We start from the raw sequence: 18,595 nt of genomic DNA on the forward strand, positions 1-18,595 counted from the left end.
CTACCACGCATCCAAAAGTGTTAGCATACCTGCCAACATTTTTCCAATGAAAATAGGGACATCCTACCATACCCTCCAACATTTCTCCTATGAAAAGCAGGACATTCCTGGATCAAATCAGAAACCAGGATGGCTTCTCTAAATTAGGGGTGTCCCTGGAAAATAGGGTGTCCCTGGTGTTAGTGACCATTTAAGCAAGCATCATATAGCTGTCAATGGTCCATTAAAGCTAGTAAGCTATAGGAAAGCTTAGAGGAAGGGTAGTCTCATTTGACAAACATAAACACATTTCCAATACAGCAGGGACAGGGAAATGTTTTCAGCCTGAAAATGGCCTTGGTCCAGTATACCTGAAGGAGCGTCTCCACCCCCACCATTCTGCCCGGACACTGAGGTCCAGTACCGAGGGCCTTCTGACGGTTCCCTCGTTGCGAGAAGCCAAGTTGCAGGGAACCAGGCAGAGGGCCTTCTCGGTGGTGGCGCCTGTCCTGTGGAACGCCCTCCCATCAGATGTCAAAGAGAAAAACAGCTACCAGATTTTTAGAATACATCTGAAGGCAGCCCTGTTTAGGGAGGCTTTTAATGTTTAATTGTTTTATTTCATTTTTCTGTTGTAAGCCGCCCAGAGTAGCTGGGGAAACCCAGCCAGATGGGTGGGGTATAAATAATAAATTATTATTATTATTATTATTATTATTATTATTATTATTATTATTACTGAGCGTTACAATCCCTTTTGAGGGCCACCTGTCTGTGGTGGGAAGGGACAGAAGCAACAGATGACCAGAGCCACAGACATGACTCTTAACCTTTGCTGATTATGCTGCATTCTAGCCACACCAATTCCAGGTGTTTCTTCCTGCACAGATGTGCCCCACACCTCTTCATTCTTCATTTGGGCAAGCAAGATACATGATCAGAGTTCAAGGGCATTTTCCATCCAGGCAAAAGCATTTGATGTGGGTGCAGTGCAAGGTTAGTGGTGTGGCTTTAGGGAGAGTTTCAATGTGTCTTTAACTCCTGCATTACAGAAGTCTGAGAACTTATTTGATTGGGGCTGTCATTCTAAACAAAGCCGCCCTGAGTGCCACAGGACATGCTTCTGAGTAAAAATGAATATGATTGTGCTGTAGATGGTATTATCTATAGTCAGTTTCTATGCAACCCAGTAGGGAAACTTTCACATCTTCTGCGAAATTTTGCCACACTTTCTCCACCCCTCTTTTCTATCACCAGAAATGGACTTCTGGAATATTCTGTATTTTCATAACATTACAAGCTGACTTGTTTTCATTTTATTCCATATCCAACCAAATAAGATGCTTGTAATGATTTGTATTTTATTTCATTGATATAAATCGTTACAAGCATATTATTTGGTTGTATGAGGCAAGCCTGAAAACTGGGGAATAAGTATCTTTTTGACTTCATTGGGAAGAAGAGGTCCCTTGCATTCCTTTTTCATCACAGCTGAACCACAATTACCACTAATTGTTTCTAGACCCAAATTCTGCTCCTGGTGAATCCCAGTTGATCTCAGTTGAATAACTGGAAAGACTCTGGGTATGTCACCGGGATTATTGCTTCTCTAAAGGCATCGAGCATTTGGCCTTTGGTCTATTACATAAGAAAGGTGGGTCTTGAAGCTAATTAATCTTCCCTGAAAAGATCAGCTGATCCATCACATTGTAAGCAACACATTTTTTAATTGTTCATTTTAGTCAAGCATCATTGGAACACAAGTCAATTTGCAATTTCATTAGAGTACAGAAAAGGCCTGAGGTCTATTCCTGGCAAAATGGTTAAGGGGATGGGGGAGGGGAGAGAGAGAGAGACTGTCAGAGTGATTCTGGCAAAATTTCATAAAAGATGTTAATCCTCTAATTAATTTTACGTATGAAGCAAGAATTAATGTGGCCTGCAATTTAAGCAGACAGCATCTTGCCAAGAAGTGCATTTTGTCATACCTTCCCCTCCAGGAAAACCTCTTTACAACCTTTGTGGTGAGATATCTTGCCAACTAATGAGTAGTTTTGAAGCAACATTCACAGACCATTTGCTTTGATGACATTTGGAGTTCTTTCTCGCCTCCATTTCCAAAGTCTCTTGCAGCCAGCTGTGGGGTCTAGGCTGCAGACCCATTGGAAAACTAATCAATACTATAAGATCTGTCTGCCTGAAGTGACAGAAGATTGCATCCTTTTACTCTTTTCTTGCTTGACTTAGTGTACACATTTTAAAGTTAAACCTCATGAAGAGAGCTGGATGAATGATGCTCGCCTATATTCACAGGCACACAAGTGTGACACAGCTTTCCTTCTGTGCATTAACTTCAAAAGCTCCTGACAATCTGCGTTGGTTAGCCTTCCATAAAACTAAAATTACATGGTCATCATACATAATCTGCTGATTGATTGCATCTGTCGGAACGTCACAAATAATGAATGTATACCACAGTTACACTGTGAAACTCATGACACTTACTGTGCAAAAGACAACAAAGACTACATGTTCATTCAAACTGTAGTGGAATCTTTTAGCAATCAATCAAACGAACGCACATTTGCTCCCCAGGTGGAGGCCACACTGTCGTCTCCATATCAGGGAGCTGTGCTTCTTTCACCAATCAACCCTTATTTACGATCCGAATAGATGGGGCAGGTGGGATGGTTTGTGGTGGGAGCAGGCAGTAGAGGCAAAATGAGCACAGCTCTGTATACTGTGTGGGTAAATTCAGTGGGAACCTCCATGGAAAAGCCAAGGGAGGGTTGGTGATTCAAGAAGCATTTCTGATCGGAAAACCTCCACCAATGAATGGCTGTGTAGATACGATGGGAATCAACTGTATTGCACAGAGCAACATTCTAGGGATGCCATTTAGCAGTCCACAAAAGTTATCAACCATCTGTATCTACAAAAAGACACTTGTGCAGTGCTTTTGTGTATTCAGCTTCACTCAGTCATTCTCATAGCAACCCTGTAAGGTAGGTCAGAATGAGTACTTCCCCCTCCCCTCCGCTCTTGGCATATGTGGTTTGAGAGGGTGGGTGACTGATTGAAAGTAGCTTGAACACCAGTCAATGCATTTATGGTTGTTGTTGTTGTTGTTGTTGTTGTTGTTGTTGTTGTTGTTTAGTCGTTTAGTCGTGTCCGACTCTTCGTGACCCCATGGACCATAGCACGCCAGGCACTCCTGTCTTCCACTGCCTCCCGCAGTTTGGTCAAACTCATGTTCGTAGCTTCAAGAACACTGTCCAACCATCTTGTCCTCTGTTGTCCCCTTCTCCTAGTGCCCTCAATCTTTCCCAACATCAGGGTCTTTTCCAAGGATTCTTCTCTTCTCATGAGGTGGCCAAAGTATTGGAGCCTCAGCTTCAGGATCTGTCATTCCAGTGAGCACTCAGGGCTGATTTCCTTCAGAATGGATAGGTTTGATCTTCTTGCAGTCCATGGGACTCTCAAGAGTCTCCTCCAGCACCATCATTCAAAAGCGTCAATTCTTCGGCATTTATGGTAGAGGTAAGATTTCAGCTAGGGATTTTCAGGCTTGTATCTTGTGCTACTTCTTAACCACTGCACCAGCTCTCTACCTCACAAGGCTGATGCGCATGGGAAGCAGAATTCTTTCCACACAAAGTTGTCTTTTAGATGTTCACCTCATTGCATGGGAGCCAGTGATCCCAGTCATGTGGTGGTGGGGTACCAATTACACAGGTCTCTCTGGGAGGAGGGGAGGTGCTAACTCTGTGGGAATTATACATGAGCAGGCAACATCCATATGGTTTGGTCATTTAAACGTTCTCCCAGCTACATAGGAGATGCATCTGTGATACTGTCCCAAGGGCACCTAGCTGCACCCCCTTCTGCTTCACCAAAGAGCAGAGCTGGAGGAAGGAGCATCAGTAACTATAGCAGAAGGTATATGCATAATGCCACTGAATGCCAGTTGCCAGAAATTGCAGGAGGGCAGAGTGTTGTTGCACTCAAGTCCAGTTTTACAGGCTTCACACAGGCACCTGGTTGGCTACTTTGAGAACAGCATGCTGGACTAGATGAGCCATTGGGCTGATCCAGCAAGCTTGTCTTATACTCTTGTTATTGATGTAATAAAGAGTGGTCCATAAAACCGTCTGATAATAGACAATGCCTAAATGAGGATAGCTGATAGCCAAGATAGTTTGACTCTTGGCCTAGAGGTTATACTTATGGTAGAACTTTGAGACTTGAGATTTGACAAGCCTACCTGAAGCCCAAGATCTGACCTGGTGGGCATGTTGAAGCCCAGTGATAGTAACAGGCTTTCAGGACAATTGGCTCTGTGGTGGATCAGTTGCTGGCTGTGGTCACATTCACACCATACATATAAAGCCCTATGACACCACTTCAAACAGTTGTGGTTTATTCTGGGAGCTGTAGTTTACTAAGGGTGCTGACAGTTGTTAGGAAAACCCCTATTCCCCTCACTGGGATACAATTTCCAGAGCTCCCTGTGAAGCGGTTAACTGATTGTTAACCCACTCTGCAAATCACAGCTCTGTGAATGTAGCCTGTATCTCACACAAGTCTGAGTTATTTGCAGAAATTGTAGGCTGTGCGGCTTCTCCCTCCAGAGTCAAACTGAGGACCAAACTAGATGGTATGGGAGCAGCAATGCTTTTTCACATGTCTGCCACATTTGTGTATAAAGGAGGGATTTACTTACAAGGAAATGGGCTGATGGGTGAGGAGAAGTGACACCTGCCCTTGCTCCCTGCCACCATCCATTTCATTGCTTCACCACACCCCTCTATCCCAGCAAAGTTATGGTATCAGAGGCAGGCTAGAAGATAAGCACACATAGCATTTAAGTGTGCTGAAATCTTGTTTTCAGCGGGATTCATCATGCCTGACTCTGGGGCAACAGTCAGAGGTTCAGCTTGCCTCTCCTCCCTTGAATATTTTCTTGCCAGAGTCCACAATGGACACAAAAGCACAGCGGCCTCATCCTGACTTATTTGCCTCCCCATATGGCTCCAGTTCTGCAGACACCCCAGACTCACGAGAAGCACGGCAAATATCACTTAAGAGTTTGGCCGTCAATTTATGCCTGTGCAACGGAGATGAGAACATGGCCCTGCGAATTTTCTTTTTATTGTAACATTTCTCTTCTTCAGTCAATGTTAAAATCTTTAAGTTGGATTTCTCATTTTCAGTGGCTTTGTGTAATGTGTCTCCACCATATACCTCAGCTAATTTAATAAGGTGCAAGCTAAGGAAGTACTTAAGTTACTTATCAAGGGTTTCGGATGACACATTATTATTGTACTCAAAAGTCAATATTTGCTAATCATGTTAGTACAGGAACTCTTCCAGGTCTACAATTCATGGATTTGCAAAGACATTTAAGATTAATTAAACCTATTTCTCCTCTCATTCCCCCTGTGCAAAGCTTATCTCCCTATTTCCCCTGCCTCCCTGTTGGAATGGACAGATCAATGTCATCGTAAGAGAATCCTGAATAGTTGACAGCTTCATGCTGAAGAGCTATTGAAGTTCTTAACTCTTATTTTTATAGACATTGCTGTAGTTACTTAATGCTGCAGTATAGGAGGCACCAGACACTCTTCCATTTCCATTAAAGTTAATGAAAAATCAGCCTGTCTCAGGTTCCTTTCTATTGCATCTCACTTCAATATCAGACTGATAAGATGCAATTCCTGAGTTTACAATTTAATCTTGACTGCCCATGGCTACTCCCCTGATTAAGAGTGGTTGGAAATGATCTTTTAGACAGGGAGAGGATGCTAAAGATTTCATGATTTATTTATTTTACCCAACGTCACAGGAGCACCTGAACCATATGATAGATGCCCCCTTTTAATGATTCCAAGCTGTTGATAAATTTGCTGCTCATAAAACAAAAGATTAATTGCATTTCTCACAGCCAGGCAAAGTGTGCATAGGTGATGTGCAAGCTTCCTCATATAGCCCTGCCAAAGCTCTTCAGCCAGGAATTTCAACGCTTCACTTTTTTCCAATCATTCGTTGCCCAGGAGTTGAAGTCACCAGAAATAGGATCCAAGCTATGAACCACTATGGGGGAATTGGTGATAGGAACACATGCTCATTAGAGAGATTCTGATTTATTCTAACACAGGTTTTATTCTAGGCCCACTGACTGAAGTCACTTGCTTGATTCCTCCCCCACCCCCGGCCACTTAAGTAGAGGAAAGCCTGATTTATAAGATAGTAAAACTGGGATAGGAAATTGCAAAGAGGACATCTCACCATTAATGAGAAAATAGAATGTGGTGGCTTTCGGTTTTAAAATAAACAAACAACATGGTTGCAATCTAGATAAGAGTTAAATTCCTTTATAGACCCCATTGACCTAATAAGACTAAGGCATAAAGAAAGCATAGCTGGCAAGTCTCCCGTATTCCCCGGGAAACCCCGTTTTTCCAGCTGTTCCTAGCCGAAAAAATTAATTTTTTTGTTTCCCCCCCCGGTTTATTCTGGCGTGGCGGCCATTTTGGAACTGGGCGGAGCATGCTCAGAAGCGACTTTTGATGCTGCTTTGCCCAGTTCCAAAATGGCTGCAGCACGACTTCTGGTGCGGTGGCCATTTTGGAACAGGGCAGAGCAGCATCAAAAGTCACTTCTGAGCATGCTCCGCCCAGTTCCAAAATGGCAGCAGCGCTACTTCCAGTCTGCTACTTCTGGTCCAGTCCCTTATTTCTCAGGCCGGAACTTGGCAGGTATGAGAAAGGTAGCAGGTCCTGGAAGATTCTCACCCCCCAATCCTGCTCCAAGGCACATCACTGTAATTTGATCGGTGCTAAAAAAAGGTGCTAAGCTTGGATTACGTTGTTCTCCTTTATATATTTTTATGGTAGATCTTATCTTTTTTCTTTGCAAAGTTTTAAACTACAATTTAGTTTCCTATGAACACTGCTACATGTTATTGACAGTATAATTCTATGCTGGTCAATTTGGGAGCCAATCTCACTGAGTTCAAAGGGACTTATTCTTTGGCCTTTAGCTATCTGTGGCCTTTTAGAAGTTAGCAGGATGACTAACTTTCATGTATTACTTTTTCCTCTTGGTTTTAATGTATCTACGTGGGGTTGTGTGTTTTTATCAGTCTGTATATTTGGTTGTGAGTTGCTTTGGGTTGCCTTGGGCAAGATAAAGCAATAAGCAAATTTAATAAATAATAAATAAAAATAGTAGTCTCCAGTAAGTTGGTGTAGGAATCAGAGCCTTAAGCTAATTCGTGTAGAGCTAAAGCAAGCCTGAGTTAGGGTGGGTTCTAATTTTGCAAACATCAAGCATGCATCCCATCAGTAAAATATCAGTGAATATTAGGGTTGCCAGACTCAATAGAGGACAGGACTTCTGTGCCTTTAATTGCCCTGCTCTCTTTTGAGTCTGGAAACCTTAAAGAGAAACCTTTGCTTGGAAATTAAAGAAAGGGTCTGCTGGTTTCTCTATAAGGTTTCCAGACTCAAAAGAGAGCAGGGCAATTAAAGGCACAGGAGTCCTGTCCTCTATTGAGTCTGGTAACCCTAGTGAATATCTGATGTTTCCTCCCTTTATGGTCTTGCTTTATGGGCTACACTAAAATGAGGCTGCATTTTAAGCTGTATTTTAAGCCGTATTTTAATTAACTGTTTTTTGTTTTTTTTTCTATTACATTTTATTGTGATTTATATTTGCTGTTAGCTGCCCTGAGCCGGGGAGGGCGGGGTATTATTATTATTATTATTATTATTATTATTATTATTATTAAAATAATAATTTGCTTTTGGCTATGTAGCGTGTTCTGGTCCCTGGGATCACGAAGAATCTGACACGACTAAACAACAACAACAATGCAGCAAAAGAATTGCATTACATTACATTACATTACATTACACTCTAAGCAATGCTTTAAAGAATTTACACATTTTATTACATATTTAATTTTATTACATATTCTAAAGCATTTACATATTTTATCTATCATAAGAGTAATTGAATCACGGCTACTCTAACAATGTTTTCACCTGAAGCTTTTTCCATTTCATTTTTTATTTATCTTGGTTTTTCCTAATAAAGATTTCTGCATATTATTTGGTTCAACATTTAAAAATCTTACATGAAAGTACCTCCTTCTTCCCTGATGGATGTTCCCATTAGCTCCCATTAAGATGCATGCACTTGGCTACCCAAGGTCGTTAACATTCTTTAGTCCAAGTCTCAAACTCTGCCCTGGTATTGATGTAATGCTAATGAAACAACGCCTGTGTTGCAGACTTGAGTAAAATACCAAAAAAAGAGGAGGCAACACATCGACCAATTCCACGGGCGAAATATATCTGTTTTTATCTTTGCAAAATATAACAACATGCGAGACAGTGATCCAAGGTAATCATACTGTTTCGGTTTGGTCTTCTTCAGTTTTTTAACTACAAAAAATAAATCAAATAAATATATATCATTAATTATGTCATACATCATATTAAGGCCAATGGCCAGCACGAACACGAGTCTATACAGTCCATAATATTTTAACATTGAAAAAAATATATACAGGAAAATACAAAAATAAAACACAAAAATAAAACATACCTTAGCGTTTGTATGCAATCTGCGGAACAGGGGTCATACACATATGTAACCCCTGATGCCTGAAGCAAGACATAGAAAGCTTAATATACAGTTCCACCACAGGTAACACCCTAGTTAATCAAGGCTATTGAAATTTTAAAGTAACATGCAACCTCAAGATCCTGAAAGTAATATAATTAGATGAAACAATTCAAATCTAACTCAGAGCTCAATCCTTATGGATGGAGCGTTTTGAACATAAAAATAAATTGTGATTCTTTTTGTCTTAATAATTTTACATAGTCACGTTTAGCGTACCCCTTCCTCCTGTTAATCCACAATACGATGTACAGCAAGTCTGAGTCTGAATGATTGTTAGCTAAAAAATGCTCAACCAGGGGTGCTTCCTGAACTGCATTCCTAATGCGGGATCGGTATTCACTGATTCGTGTTCCCACAGACCGGATAGTTGACCCTATATAAAATAAATTACATGGGCATCTAATTAAATATACTACCTCTTTTGTTTGGCATGTACTGAAATGGTTGATAACAAACTTAAATTTGGTCTTTTTGTTATAAATTACCTTGGTTTGCAAGGCCAGAGGGCAAGCAGGACACCTGCCATATCTAAAATGTCCCACAGGACCCCCAGGGATACGGGTGCAAGATGGTCTGTTAACGTCAGTACGCACTAATAAGTTCTTAAGACAATTAGTCCGTTTAAGTCCTATCAAAGGAAAATCCGAGCAGCCTGGCACATTCCAAAGGATGTGCCAGTGCTTCCGTATCAACTTAATGATTTTATCAGTATAAGGTGAATACTCGAATGAAGCTGTAACTCTGCCAAAAGTCTTGAGGGGAGGGTCAGACACACCCGACCCCCTGCCTCTCCCCAGAGGGTTGTCCTTAGGGGACAGTTGGTGGAACCAATGCCTACGCAACCACTCACATATTTTGTATTTTAATAAAGTTGTGGCCAAATTCATGCCAAAAACCGAAAACAAAATTCTGTCTGTGGTGTGAGTTATTTGAGGGGGTGGTCAGGGGACCTCAATACGCAACATAGGCTTACTTCAAACTGAGCAACTGGGCAGGATATTGTCTCTACTGTTACCAAAGCAGAGGACCAACTTTCAGGAGGGCAGGCCTGACTCTGGAGATGTTGCTCTGGGAGAAGATGCCAAAGGGTTTGCTAGATTTATGCCGCAGCAGATCTCCATCTCTGTGTGATCATAGCAAAATAGTGTGGAAGAGAGCATGTGATTTTGATATTTTGGGTCCATGTAGAAAATGCTTACACCCCAGAACTGATAATCAAGATGGACAAGCTTTCTTCTTGCTTTAAATACTTCACTTTGGATGCAGCAATTCAGAAAAAGCCATTTAGATGATGGTGTTTGTGATATTTAGGTCCATTTCAGACCTGCATTAAAATATATCCCTAGATGGCAATAGTTTTGTTTTATTTTTTTTAAAGAGCCCTTTGAGTTAGCAAGATGTATTATAAACACTTTTCAAGCCCCAGGCACCTATGGTTTGTTACACATAGATTTTGCTGTTTATCAATGTTTGTAACCAGGAGCAAACAGCCGAAAAGGTTCTACAAATGTGCTATTTTTTAATTAGGTAATTGTTTACCCATTGAAGTACTATACTGTGCACACCTATCTTTATAGAGTGAAATTGTAGGGTGACTTCAACGTAACTATATTTATCCCAGGGCTTATCACAAGCTGATTTATCTTGTACATGCATGGTCTCTAAAAACTAGAAACTAGCTAGAGTACTTGGAACGAAGTGCTCTGGAACCAATGGGGCTCGTTGAGATTTACTTCGCGGGTGGCGCTGTGGTGTAAACCTCTGAGCCTTGGGCTTGCCGATTGGAAGGTTGGCAGTTCGAATCCCTGCGACGGGGTGAGCTCCTGTTGCTCGGTCCCAGCTCCTGCCCACCAAACAATTCAAAAGCATGTCAAAGTGCAGGTAGATAAATAGGTACCGCTCCAGCGGGAAGGTAAATGGTGTTTCCGTGTGCTGCTCTGGTTTCGCCAGAAGTGGCTTAATCATGCTAGCCACATAACCCGGAAGCTGTCTGCAGACAAATGCCGGCTCCCTCGGCCAGTAAAGCGAGATGAGCGCCGCAACCCCAGAGTCGTCCACGACTGGACTTAACTGTTAGGGGTCCTTTACCTTTACCTTTAAGACTTGCACAATATTTCCCTGCAAATGTGATACAGGCAGTCTATATATCTTTTTGCTCCATGTACCATGGAGTCAGGGGTGGAGTTGCGTCAAAGGAAGAACCACAACTTATTCATGTTATCAGTCTGATTTTATTTCCACCTCTTCCGAAGTCTTGCACTGGATAACCTCAGGATTAGAATGTATCTCAAAAAACTTTAGATGAGGACTTGGGAACCTGTGCTCCTCCACATGTTGCTGAGCTAGAACTTCCACCATTCCTGACCATTTCCCATACTGGCTGAGCTGAGGGAAGTTGGCATCCAACAACAGCTTGAGCGCCACAGGTTAACCACCCCTGCTCTAGAAAAAGGAAACAGTCGCTGAGAAATCTCTTGTCTGAATCTGACCTGCCACAAGTTTGTTCTTTGCTTGTGCACTTCTACGCAACATCCATGTGTAAACTCTCCCTATGCCTAGTTTGTATTTCCAGGTTAGCAGCTATGACTCGGGGGCTCATTCTAATGGCCACTAAATGCGCATTGTGTGTATGTGAAAAGCAACACATCCCTGAACCAAATAACCAAAACCTCAGGAAGAACAAGCAAGAGTTCTGATTTACAGCTCAGTTGTCAATGCATTCTTAGATATTGGTTTAAGCCCTTTGGGCAGTCTTCCTTGGTTTATCGCTGAACAGCCTTCTTATATAAACACTGGAATCATGGGAGTGGATGAATAGCTGTTAATTCAGTTCTCAGATAATAGAGCTTTTGTGTTGGCTTCCTTATAGTTTCTCTTTTGATTTTTCCCATTTTAGATGACTATCTTTTCTAAGAGTTTCCTTTTCCTTGCTTTTCACATTATACTTTATTTTTAATCCAACAACATTACCATTTTGCCAAGGTCTTGAAGGCACTTGCATGCCACACGTGGAATTTATTTAAAATTTGTTTAGACTGCTTTTAATCCAAAGTGGCTTACGATAAAAACAGAAGAAAGAAATAATACAAAATTTTAAAAGTTACAAATTTACCACTATATATTTTTTTGTTTTTGTTTTACAGAAGAAGATAACTGAGACAAACCATTATCACACTGTTTGGAATGAATTAATTCAGATTAAGAAATTCACTGAATTAACACAAAAATCTACAATTTTCTACAATTTCTATTTTCTACAATTTCCAGGTGAGCTGGGTGTGAATTAGTTTCCTTCTGCAGTGGAACTCTGGGCCGTTTTTTAATTCAGTTCAATTTTAATTCATATTCATATGTGTGTGTGTGTGTGTGTGTGTGTGTGTGTGTGTATTTCATCATACTTAATTCTGCATTTGATTGTAGCCATTGCATTTACCATTTTTACATTGCATTTATATTACGCATTGCAGCAGCTGTCTTTCTTGGATTCAACCTCAGCTTTTTTGCCACCCTAGAACTGCTGCAAGCCCCTGGTCAGGATCTGAGAACGTAGAACAGGCATCCCCAAACTGCGGCCCTCCAGATGTTTTGGCCTACAACTCCCATGATCCCTAGCTAACAGGACCAGTGGTCAGGGAAGATGGGAACTGTAGTCCAAAACACCTGGAGGGCTGAAATTTGGGGATGCCTGATGTAGAAGATAGAGCTGAGGGTTATCAGCACTGCAGCCCAAATCTGTCCTCCATATATTCAAGTGGCCATGGGGGAAAGCCAGGTGTGATAATAAAAAAAGGACCTGAACCATTGTAATATGGTGTCTTCTAAGCCTAATTCTGGTTCTCAACTAAGAAGGATAGTGTGGGCAACAGCACTGAAAGTCACTGAGAAGTTCAGGAGAATCAACTTTCCATCCTCTAAAATAAGCCATCCTTCATGGAGAACCAAGAAAGCTGAACCCAGACTGGAATGGATCCAAGTGAGCAGCAGCATCTAAAACTGCTTTGGGTCGAGAGGCAAGTTAGAGACTGGACAGTAGTTTTCCATGGTCAAAGGGTTCTGGCTTTTTAAGGCATGGCCTCACTATTGCGCCCTTGAGGCAGCCAGGATGCCCTCCTTCTTTCAGAGGTCCACTAATGACCTCTGAAATCCAGACACTCAACCCCAGTCTTGCCTATCTCAAAAAACACAAAGGGAAAGGGTAGCTTAAGCAGGCGGTACATTTTCAGGCAAAACAAGCTGAAAGGTCTCCACCCTAACAGTTCTAGATGGTCCATCTCTGACTCTGTCACAACAACAGCATCCAGTCCACCTGCAAGGTGCTTAGCAAACTGGTTCCAGCAGCACCTTGAGGGTTCCAGATGTTTCCGCTTCATGCCCATACCCAACAAGCACTTTGCCCCTCAAGAAAAAAACCACTGGGTGGCAAATCACATCCGGAGACTGCCCAAAATTCACAGAATTTTGGATTCAACCCATTGTTCTCTCTCAGTTCGTTGCATGACAATGCCAGCATTTGTCACCCAGAATTTGATGGATTTTATGCAATTTCCAGGGAAATAAGAACACCCATTATCTCCAATAATCATTCAAACCGTATATGTACGTCTACACCTAATCTTGATCATTAGGTGTGTCCCTCTCCATCAGTTTAGAGTATTCATCCCCGTTCTATCTGCGTACACATGAATTCATACTTGTATTGTATAAATGCAGATGCATCATATAGTTTTCGTCATTCTGGTTTTCGCAGGTTTGTGAGCTGTGCCGCAAAGCCATTTCCCGTTCCCGGGGAGATGACTTTGTGGGCTGGGAGCAAGCCCTCCCCACGCGCATGGGACGGCATAGCCCCAGTGCCATTGGATGGTCCTCGGTCATGTCATCCTTAGGCCGTCCAATCCGGATGGTCCGGCGGCATGGCGTGGGCTATTTAAACTGCCCACAGCCGAGGACTCGCCTGTTTCCTCCCTCCTTTGTCAGTTCTCTTGCCCTTCCTCCCTTAGGTTAGGCTCTTTATTTCTTGTCCTTGCTATGGACCTCGGTTCGTCACCTTGGTTGTCCAAGGGGCCTGGTAGGAATTTTTTCCCACTTGGAAAATTGGCACTGGCCATTTGGTTTTTTGCCTACCATTGCAAATCGTCAAATTAGCGGTTAGGCATTGGAGTATTAGGTTGAAGGGGAGGGGAGGTAGTGGCCATCACCTACCCCTCCTAATTCAAGGGTATTCCGTTAAAGGAACCCGGGGGGGCTTGGTCTCCGTCCGAAGCCCCAGATGGGGGGCTAGGGCCATGGCACGACCCCTAGCGGTGACCCTGGTGGAGTCCCTGGTTGCTGCGCATCAGCAGGGCTCCCCCTACTGGTGGTTAACCCTTCCAAGACTCCTGCAGATGGGCAGGAGTCAGATATAGTTGTGTGGTTTCCAATGCCTAAGCCAATACCAGTCACATTCTGTAACCAATAATGTTGTGGCCTTTTTCGCCCATTAACCTAAAATACCGTTTCATGTGTCTTTATTCCAATTCCCAGGAGGGTTTGGGACCTTGCCACGCAAATGTTAAGCCACAGTGACAAAAAAATGTTTCTAAGCAGCTGCTTTTTCCCCCTTCAAAATACTACATCCAAAATTTATTGCAACAAGAACAAGAAAAAGAAGCAATGATGTACAATAGAAAACAACCTCCAAAACCTTATATTGAGTGATTATGTGGATATATGAGAATGCCATTTATACTAAATAAAAAGGCCCTCTCTATCATTCTTTTCATGTCAGAAATTACTGCGCTGAGGAGGAAATGGAGATGAGGGCTTGAGCAAACAGTCATAAATTAATTTATAATGAAACATGACACTCATAATTCAATGTGGAATGTATTTAAAATTGTGGTTACTAGTTATATAGGTCTCTTTCTTTGCCCAGAGGAATATGTGATGCAGTGCAATGTCAGCTATTGGAATACCAAACTTCTTGTGAGTACATGTGTAATAATTAATTAAAATGATGTAGTTTGTTTTCACTAGTAAAAACTGCTATTGCAAACATTAGGAAGTAAAAACACACCAAAAAACATGAAAATGGCTGTTTATGAAGATTGTAGAATGTTCTCATCAGAAAATAATGTGTGCATGAGGCCAGATACATCTTTTTGACTACTGCCAGGGATCCACCCCTCCCCACTTACATGAATGAATGGAACATTCCTGCATGCACAAAGGAGTGAGGACAATATTTCTTTTTTTGTGGCAGCCTCTCATGCCATATTTGGTGCTGCTCTAGAAAGTTCTTTATCTTGGGAAGTACTATTTATTGAAAGAAAAGACAAAATAGCTGACACTTCAGATCCTGCTATATATAGTTTTTGCAATTTATAAACAATATAATAAGAAATATAAAACTTATTTCCCTTATAGACTAGCCATAGGTAAATTCAAAGTAAATGTTTATACACACACACACACACACACACACACAGAGAGAGAGAGAGAGAGAGAGAGAGAGAGAGAGAGAGAGAGAGAGAGAGAGACAGAATCTTATTAATCCGTTTTACAAGAAGGGGTTCAATTATGCATTGTAACTAGGAATGTGTAGACAAATCTGGTCTGCAAATAAAAGAATAATACTTTTTGTAAAAAAGAAAGGGAAAAAAGTTGCGTTCATAGAGCGTAAAGCTCACTCAAGGTTGTACAAATCACTTTAGGATATGTGACCATTATGCTCCAGGCTATATTTTGATTTGTATTTATTTTGAAATTTTCCTAAACTCTTTATATTCAAATACAGTATTAAAGAATCTCAAAGGGTTACACAAAATAGAAATCAAATACAACATGTTCATAATAAATTAAAACCTATTAAAATAAGATACTTTGAAGGGATTATCAAAAAGAGACGATTCTTCTAAGTCTCTGCTGTATCTCACTTGGTTTTTGTTTTGCACATTTCAACATGCGCTGTTTAGTCAATGTAGGAAAAAGTGTATACTTAACGTATACACTATATTTGCATTAGTCTGTCCTCATGCTAGTGGTGAACTGTGCATGCTCCAGGCTGGAGGAAGCACCGGAGGCAAGCATGGAAACAAACAAGGCTTTCAGCACAGCAAACCAGAAGTGAGGTGGAGAGTTGAAGTGCGCAAGCATGAAAGGCAAGCCAGCTGGGCTTGTGTTGGCATGGCAGGTTGGGTGAGAGGGTTGACATGTTGCGGGGACAGAGTGGATGTGATGGGCATGCAGAAATGAGGTGGGTTGAGCGAGGGGGCAGAGCAGTGGCATGGGTGAGCTGGGGAAGTTTGGCGAGGAGTAAGGAAGGAGAAAGGATGGGGCTTAGGGGAGGGGGCTCGGTCAAAGAGTAAGAGGGGGGAAGGGGTTTGGCAAGGTTTAATGGGGACTTTGGCAAGGAGTAAGGGACGCGGGTTGCAGGTAAAGGAACCCTGACAGTTAAGTCCAGTTGCGAACGGCTCTGGGGTTGCGGCACTCATCTCGCTTTACTGGCCGAGGGAGCTGGCGTTGGTCTGCAGACAGTTTTTGCTGGTCATGTGGCCAGCATGACTAAGCCGCTTCTGGCGAACCAGAGCAACACACAGAAATGTCGTTTACCTTCCCGCTGGAGCGGTACCTATTTATCTACTTGCACTTTGATGTGCTTTCAAATTGCTAGGTTGGCAGGAGCTAGGACCGAGCAACGGGAGCTCACTCCGTCGCGGGGATTTAAACTGCCGACCTTCTGATCAGCAAGCCCTAGGCTCTGTGGTTTCGACCACAGCGCCACCCGCGTATATTTCTACATAGAGATTCTATATATAATATTGTGCTTTATATCGAAATTCTATATATATATATTACAAATAAATAAATCTGAATTCAATATGATTTACTCCCAGATAAGCATCGTTTGTGTTACATCATTACTCAGAATCATAGAATTGTAGAGTTGGAAGGGACCCTGAGGGTCATCTAGTCCAACCTCCTGCAATGCAGGAATTTCAGCTAAAGCATCCATGACAGATGGCCATCCAGCCTCTACTTAAAAACCTCCACAGAAGGAAAGCCCACCATCTCCCAAGGGAGTCCATTCCACTATTAAGCAGCTCTTACTGTCAGAACGTTCTTCCTGATGTTTACGTTTTCTGTCCTTCACTCTAAACAGAATATTGAGTGGCAAATTTAATACTTCATAGTATGAATCTGTAGCTGCATAGGAACGTGGTAATTTGGGATGCGGTGTTTCTGTGCCTGCCCTCCTGAATCTGATCATCTTATGTTTGCCTTTGGTTTTATTGCTTGTGGGTCAAAGGTTTAAAGCTGATTGTACTTAACTCCACTCTCCTTCTCCCTTTTATTATGAATGAAACTTTTGCAGCTCAACTAACCTGCATTGACCTTAACTTTGGCAATACAATTGGTCTGCAGAAGCTTTCTTCCATGTGCTTGGACCACATCTGAAAGTGCAGGTACAAAATCTCAAGATATTTTTCATCTGAAACTGTGATGGGTAAAGGCAGATGACATAAATTATTGCCAAGAAATAATAATAATAATAGTAATAATAATAATAATAAGTCTTTTACCCATGGTTTCTAGGACATCTTGATATTTCAAAGGAAGAAAAACACTGGAATTTTTTTTTCTTTTTTAAACAGGCAGAAAGGGAAAAATATTTAAGCTATTAATTTGTGAACATTGTGAATTTTGCTGTAGAGAACTAATAATCCACTTTTAATTCTATAACAATAAATCAGCTGCAAATTATTTGTTGGTACACAGAACAGTGAAACAAGACAAGGCCAAAATGTTAACAAAATTGTTTCATGTGCATAGCTGCCAAGTTATCCCTTTTTTTAAGGGATTTTGCCTTATGCTGAATAGGCTTCCTCGCGAGAAAAGGGAAAACTTGGCAGCTATGCATGTGTTTTTTGATGATGCTTCTGCTCAGGTGTCAACAATTTCTTTAATTATCCAAATCAGCAGACAAGTCTCAGGTAGATGCTGCCTTGTTGAGCAATGCTTGCAGTTTATATTTTCCTTGTTCGGGGTTTTTTGCCCTTACAACATCTCCTTGATAATGTGTCCTTTCTTGTTCTACAAGAGAAGACATGCATTAGCAACCTCACATGTCATGAGTTGCACGATCTAAAATTATTAGTCTTTGTGGTTTGAAGGTAGCCAGGTTTGTCTGGCTGCACTATATTGTCCTGACAAGTGGACAAAGCTGGTTTATTAATAATCCGCTAGCAGCCCTCAAGGAAGGAAGGGGATAAATTCCTGACCTTTGCAGTGCTGCATGAATGATGTCTAGCAACCTGTAGGGAAACAGACATTTGCTTCAAGGAAATTTTGCAAGGTTGCCCTTCAAATGAACCATTTGACATTAGGAGCCAACCCAGAGAGTCCAAGGAACTGGAGTATCAAGTATCAGAAAGAAGCAGAGAAAAGTACTCAAGGGTACTTAAACTGGGCAGAGAAATTAGCCCTGGGTTTTTATTTTAGAAAAATAGGGGTCATGTATAGTGAAGGTCAAAATCAACCAGAAGTGTCGCAATGGTTGCTTTGCAGTAATACACAATAGTAAGTTTAGCTTGCATTATTATTCTAAACTTTGTTGGTGCAAAGACTAACCTGAATGTCAGGGTAAGAAAAAAAAAATCTCATTGTGGAGGGCTTCACTGGCCCTTATGTGACACATTCTGAGAATGTGCAATCTAGTATATTCTACACTTGATTTTGACCCAAAAGCCAAGATGCCACAGAGAAAAATGTTCAGCTGTTTATACAAATCAAAGAGTTATTCTGGAAGAGGAAGTAAAGATTGTTTGACTGGTTCCATTGTCAGTTGGAAGGTTTATATGGTGAAAAATAGTATAAGAACTTTTCTCATTCCTGCATTGCAGGGATTGGTCTAGATGAGCCTTGGGGTCCCTTCCAACTCTATGAT

General features: G+C 41.6%; 1 long non-coding RNA gene across 1 annotated transcript in view; it reads left to right on the forward strand.

Moving 5' to 3' along the window:
• LOC148686148 (uncharacterized) overlaps positions 1–18,595 on the forward strand; it is a 42,873-nt gene that overhangs the window by 16,920 nt on the left and 7,358 nt on the right. The window contains exons 2-3 of the long non-coding RNA XR_015948831.1: positions 11,817–11,940; positions 17,024–17,114. This is a non-coding gene — a long non-coding RNA (uncharacterized LOC148686148). The remainder of the gene's footprint in view (positions 1–11,816; positions 11,941–17,023; positions 17,115–18,595) is intronic.

The sequence above is a fragment of the Zootoca vivipara genome, chromosome 3, assembly GCF_965207765.1.
Source record: "Zootoca vivipara chromosome 3, rZooViv2.hap1.1, whole genome shotgun sequence".
NCBI lineage: Eukaryota > Metazoa > Chordata > Lepidosauria > Squamata > Lacertidae > Zootoca > Zootoca vivipara.